A 6,000-nucleotide genomic window follows, 5' to 3' on the forward strand; every position below is an offset into this window, starting at 1 on the left:
ACAGGTCCTGAAGCTGAGGCTCCAATACTTTGGCCACCTTATGAGAAGAGAAGACTCCCTGGAAAAGACCCTGATGTTGGGAAAGATGGAGGGCACAAGGAGAAGGGGACGGCAGAGGACGAGATGGTTGGACAGTGTTCTCGAAGCTACAGACATGAGTTTGACCAAACTGCGGGAGGCAGTGGAAGACAGGAGTGCCTGGCGTGCTATGGTCCATGGGGTCACGAAGAGTCGGACACGACTAAACAACAACAACAACCATACCCTCCAATATTTCTCAGATGAAAATAGGGACATCCTAAGGAAAAGCGGAACATTCTGGGATCAAATCAGAAACTGGGACGGCTTCTGTGTACGGCCTGTCCCTGGAAAATAGGGACCCTTAGAGGGTCTGGCCCGTGGGCAAAGTGTTCCCCAGTGGGCTTTGTGGGCCCTGGAAGTCTTACTTAGCTGTGGGGGCAGAACTCACAAGCAGCACCAGGCAAGCTACCCCTTTAGATGCCCTGCAATGCCCTGGGGTGACGGTAGGTCAGGGGCCCTGTGGGAAATCTAAAGGATAGCACCACTTAGCACAGCTCAGAGCACCAGGCCAGCAGGGGGGCAGGGGGCAGGCAGTGGATTCAAAGAGACCCATCAACACTGCCAGGGTGATGGGGTCCTGGCATCTGCCCACCCTACATCTGCCAAGCTCCATGGCTCACATGCAATGCTGGTGGGGGCAAGCAGAGGCTGCCACGTTGGGGCCTGGGTGCTCTTTTGAGCATAACCTAATGTAGTTTCCAATGGACAGTCTCCGATAAAATAATAATAATAATAATAATAATAATAATAATAATAATAATAATAATAATATTCCCATTTGTCAGACCAGGGAACTAAGGCTGAAAGAGTGATTTGCCTAAAGTCACCCCCCCCAAAATACCTATATTCACGGGTTTTTTGAAAGGTGAGGGGGTGAGTGTATCAGGCTGTCAGCTGCATGGCAGAACTGGAAGAAGGTGCAGAGATTCTCATGGGTGCCAGCTGTTTTTTGGGGGGGGGTGCAGGGGGCTGAGAAGAGTGTCCCCTGGTAACAAATCCAGCTGGGGGGGGTAGCAGAAGGAAGTTTGGGGTGCATTTCCTTCCTTTGTCTTCTCCCCCACCCGCATCAGACTTGTCAGATCCAGCTGCACCAAGACGGCTCAAACCGTTCCATGAGATCATAGCATGCGGCACCTCGAATGTTCCTCTGACCTCTTGCCTCGGGGTCTGCAGAAGCCAAAGCCAAGGTCAGAAGTGATTCTAATGCAGAAAAACATGCCGTAGCAACCTTTCGCTGTTTGGCCAACCTTTCTTTTCTCCTCCTGTCTCTCTGGTCATATTGCGCAGGGGTTTCCCCCCCGGAGCAGAGTGTGGTGAACTGAGTGTCAGGTCCATCACCTGAACAAGCCATCCAAGAACTGCAGGTGTTTCCCTGCTGCTCCTTGTTAGCCCAAATGGCAGATCAGAGACCAGCAGGGTGAGAGTATAGCAATGCACTTTGTGTGGTGATTCCCTTTGAAACAGTTTGGAAAGTACAATTGATCCAAAGCGAGGCTGCCAGGGTGCTGGAAACCAACATACAGATTGATAGCAGACAAGTGGCCAGTCCAGGTAGGATGAGGCAGCGTGAAACAGCTGTCTCAGGCAGTGGGAGCTCCCAAGGCAGCGCCCCACGGGTGCACCACCTGCCCTGCCCCCTCTGCGATTTCCAGCAAGATATTCTGAGATCTCGCTGAAATCTTACGAGGTCTCACAGAGCATTTCATTTCAGGGAAACTTCACAAGATCCCGCTGGCAGTCAGTGCTGGTACCATAGCTGTTTCTCCGCCAGTGGCAGAGGCGGCACAGAGGTGGTGTTGGCAGAGGCGGATGGCATGGCAGCAGTTCAGGTGCCAGGGTCGGAGGGGTGGCATTTCCTGTCTTTTCTCAAGGGGTGAAACAGGACATGCCATGCTGCCCCTAGGACCAGCAGCATGTTTGCATTGTGGAGAGGGTCAGGGTCGCAGCTACACCATTCAAAGATTTAGTCCTTCAAAGATGAAGTCCTTCCAAGGTGGCTTCCAAAATGAAAGACAATACAACCAACAGCATGCTGTTGTTTAGTCGTTTAGTTGTGTCCGACTCTTCGTGACCCCATGGACCAGAGTACGCCAGGCACTCCTGTCTTGCACTGCCTCCCGCAGCTTGGTCAAACTCATGTTCGTAGCTTCGAGAACACTGCCCAACCATCTTGTCCTCTGTCGTCCCCTTCTCCTAGTGCCCTCAATCTTTCCCAACATCAGGGTCTTTTCCAGGGAGTCTTCTCTTCTCATGAGGTGGCCAAAGTATTGGAGCCTCAGCTTCAGGATCTGTCCTTCCAGTGAGCACTCAGGGCTGATTTCCTTAAGAATGGATAGGTTTGATCTCCTTGCAGTCCATGGGACTCTCAAGAGTCTGCTCCAGCACCATAATTCAAAAGCATCAATTCTTCGGCAATCAGCCTTCTTTATGGCCCAGCTCTCACTTCCATACATCACTACTGGGAAAACCATAGCTTTAACTATACAGACCTTTGTTAGCAAGGTGATGTCTCTGCTTTTTAAGATGCTGTCTAGGTTTGTCATTGCTTTTCTCCCAAGAAGCAGGCGTCTTTTAATTTCGTGACTGCTGTCACCATCTGCAGTGATCAAGGAGTCCAAGAAAGTAAAATCTCTCACTGCCTCCATTTCTTCCCCTTCTATTTGCCAGGAGGTGATGGGACCAGTGATGGGACCAACAGCATAAATTCATTTTAAAAAGCCAGCAATGATAATACAATGTTGCATGCCACCTCAGTCTCGTGAGTGGTGTGGGAGTCTAGGGATTACAGACATTTGTCCAGGGTTTGGGTTTCCTTTGGAACTGAGGCACAGCAGAGACTATGGTGTCTTTAAGATATAGGGTTTATTTACACATATATACAACCTGAGTCTAGAGGGAGGGGTTCACGGCATTTACACCCCAAGAAGGCCTCACTTCCCCCATAGTCTCAGCCTCGGATTCAAACAGAAGTCAAGCATCACGGTCTATTTCTCTCCCCAACTCATAACAATAACAAACATCTACACCCCACACCCAAAATACAGGATAACAGTGAGAAATTATTGGCACTGTGATTAAGCAAAAGGAAAAGCAACTGAAAACAAGAGGGTGCTCTAGGATTTCTTGTCCATGGCTCTATTGTCTGAAGAGGAAACTGACTCCTGGTCCCTGGCACTCTCCCCAAGCGGCTGGAGTGATGGAGCCTGCCTGATATTCATGCACCCCACAGCCACGGGGTGACTGCACCAAAGGCCTTCTTGCTTGCCCTTACCAGCCTAGCTGCTGTCAGAGCAGCCATGTGAGAAGGGCCTCTGCTGAAGGGCAGGTTGAAGGTGGTCCCAAACTGTTGTTTGGGCTTGGGAAGCCACTGGCGACCAGCCAAGGCTTCTGAGCCATCTTTAAAGGCAGCCCTGTGTAAACCACATTACAGTAGCCTAGCCAGGGTGTGACAAGTGAAGAGAAAACTGAGGCAAGACTGTAGACCCCCTTCAGTCAGTTGGTGTGCCAGTAGCATGGGTACACTTACTCGTCTCCCAAATAAGAGGGGAGAAGAGATTGCAGATTCACAAAGCATTTGCATGCACTAATTTTTATGCATAGATGCAAATTTAGAAATTGTGGTTCTAATTTAAATGGAAGTACATAAGGATTCAGTTTGCATTTCAAGGAGAATCTACCTGATCACACTTTTCTCTGAAAAAGGACCTGAACTGAAACACACCCATCCTTCAAACTTTGCACTTCTCCAAATTTTGCAATGCAATCCTCTGGACAAGTAATGTGTAGAAAACGCATGTACTAGGGCGAAGTGCCCATATATTAGTGAAAACAACATGCAAAAATGCATTATATTAGCAGGAATTGCTTTGCAAAAATGTGCATATTGGGGGAAATTCCGAACAAAAATGTGTATATGGGGTGAAAAATGCGGATGAATTTTCACGAGGACTTTAACAAAAAACACAAACTGATGTGGGCATATGGAGAATAGAACTTAAGGCTAGAAAAATTTAAAACAGAGAGAAACCAAAAGTGACAGATTTGGCCACCCCTACCTTTAATAGCCCTCTAGCCTGAACCACTGGGGTGGAAGGCTACCCCCCCAACACCCACCCATATCCTGCAACTTCCACCTTGCTGCATTAGAACATTCACCAGCAAACTACCAATGTAGCTCAACATGCAGCACGGCTGTAGACGTCACAGAAAAAAAGCAGAAGTTTTTGAGAGAACAGCAAGGATGCTTCCTTGGCACAAACACTGCCTGTTTGTGTGCTTGCTTCTGCACCCCCGTAGCACCTGCTCCAACTGTATTACTTATAAATAAACCAAATTATCACAAAAAACAACCGGGCCTTTTACCCTCCACGTGAAGTTCAGCCTGCAAATGCAGCCCTGAAATTGCTACAGCTTGGGGCTGGAGACTGTAGAGTGCAGCCGTCCCTGTTGCCAGCTTTCCTATCCCCATCTGAGAAATCCATGTGCCCCCTTCCAAATCCGCCCTGGCTAAAATTGGGTTATATTTTCAGCTTCCAGCTTCTCCTTCCATGCCCCTTCATTATTCCCTGCCTGTTCATCGCAGCTCTGCAATCTCTAGCTTGCCTTCTCATTCCCAACACCTTGGTGCAACATCATTGTCAAGTATAGCAAAATTTAAGCTATTGTCCTATTTATTTATCTATCCCTCTAAATTCAAAATGTTTGAAACATGTCCTGTTCCACCCTGCTCCTCAACCAGGATGCTCTTATTTCCTGTGTTTGGAATATGATTTTTCGGTTCAGGAATTGAAAATGGTCTGTGGAGATGCTGTTTCAGTTCTCAACTAGGTTTAGGAAGCTGGTAAAACAGGAGGAACTCCCTGCTCCATCCCCAGCCCTTTGCAAACCAAAATCTGGGGGAAATAGTGTTATCATGTTGGGTAACAATTACTTTGCTACAAATCCTTAGTCCGCTTATGCAACTGTAACTAAGAGTAACTAAGAGTTACAGTAGCTCCTTCGCCATCTCTTGGTCCTACGAACATCCCCCTCAAAATGCCCTCACAAATTCCTTGTTTATAAGTCCTGGTTGTGAGGTCCCAGAGGCTACAATCAGCTAAATAGAGCTGCTGCAGGCTCCCTTTTGAATGAGAAGAGCCTGTTGGACCAGGCCAAAGGGGGCTCACCTGGCCCAGCATCCTGCTCTCACAGTGGTCAACCAGATGCCCATTATGGGAAACCTGGAAGCAGAACCCAAGCATGAGAGCCCTCCCATGGCTTCCATCAACTGGTAATTTGTTCCTATGGAAATTCCAGGTGCAAATAGATGCCTGGTGACCTCTGTGTGTCTTTCACCCTTCACAGGATCTTACCTCTTTGACATCCTACTCTGATGACTGTGAAGTGTCTGATGATACACCTGAGTTTGTCTGCAGAGTGAGCGTATACTTGCCACCAAGCTTTTGAGGATGCACACCAGTTATTTCCCTTCAGAGACAGTTCTTTGCCCAAGCCTCTTTATTCATGACCTTTTTATCCCAAGGAGCTCAAGGAAGCACACTTTCCTGCCTCTTCACATCCACAGTATAAATTTAAAGCACATGGCTTCCCCAAAATGATCCGGGGGGGGGGGGATTGTTGTTTGTTTTGGGTGCTGGGGATTGTAACTCTGTGTGAGGCAAACTACAGTTCCCAGGATGCTTTGGGGGGGAGGAGAGAGACATGTCCATAAATGGGCTTTGAGTGCAGGAAGTGGATGTGGCTATGGTGACTGGCTTGAGGTCACTCAATGACTTCCTGGCTGTGTAGGGCTTTGAATCTGGGTCCCCTTAGTCTTTGTTCAAGGTTCGATGTTACTACACCATAGTGGCTCTCTGCCAACTCCCATGGCCAAACTTCAGTGTCTGGAGTGAGAGGTACCAGAGCCTAGGTCTAGAGCAG

The sequence above is a fragment of the Zootoca vivipara genome, chromosome Z1, assembly GCF_965207765.1.
Source record: "Zootoca vivipara chromosome Z1, rZooViv2.hap1.1, whole genome shotgun sequence".
Classification (NCBI taxonomy): domain Eukaryota; kingdom Metazoa; phylum Chordata; class Lepidosauria; order Squamata; family Lacertidae; genus Zootoca; species Zootoca vivipara.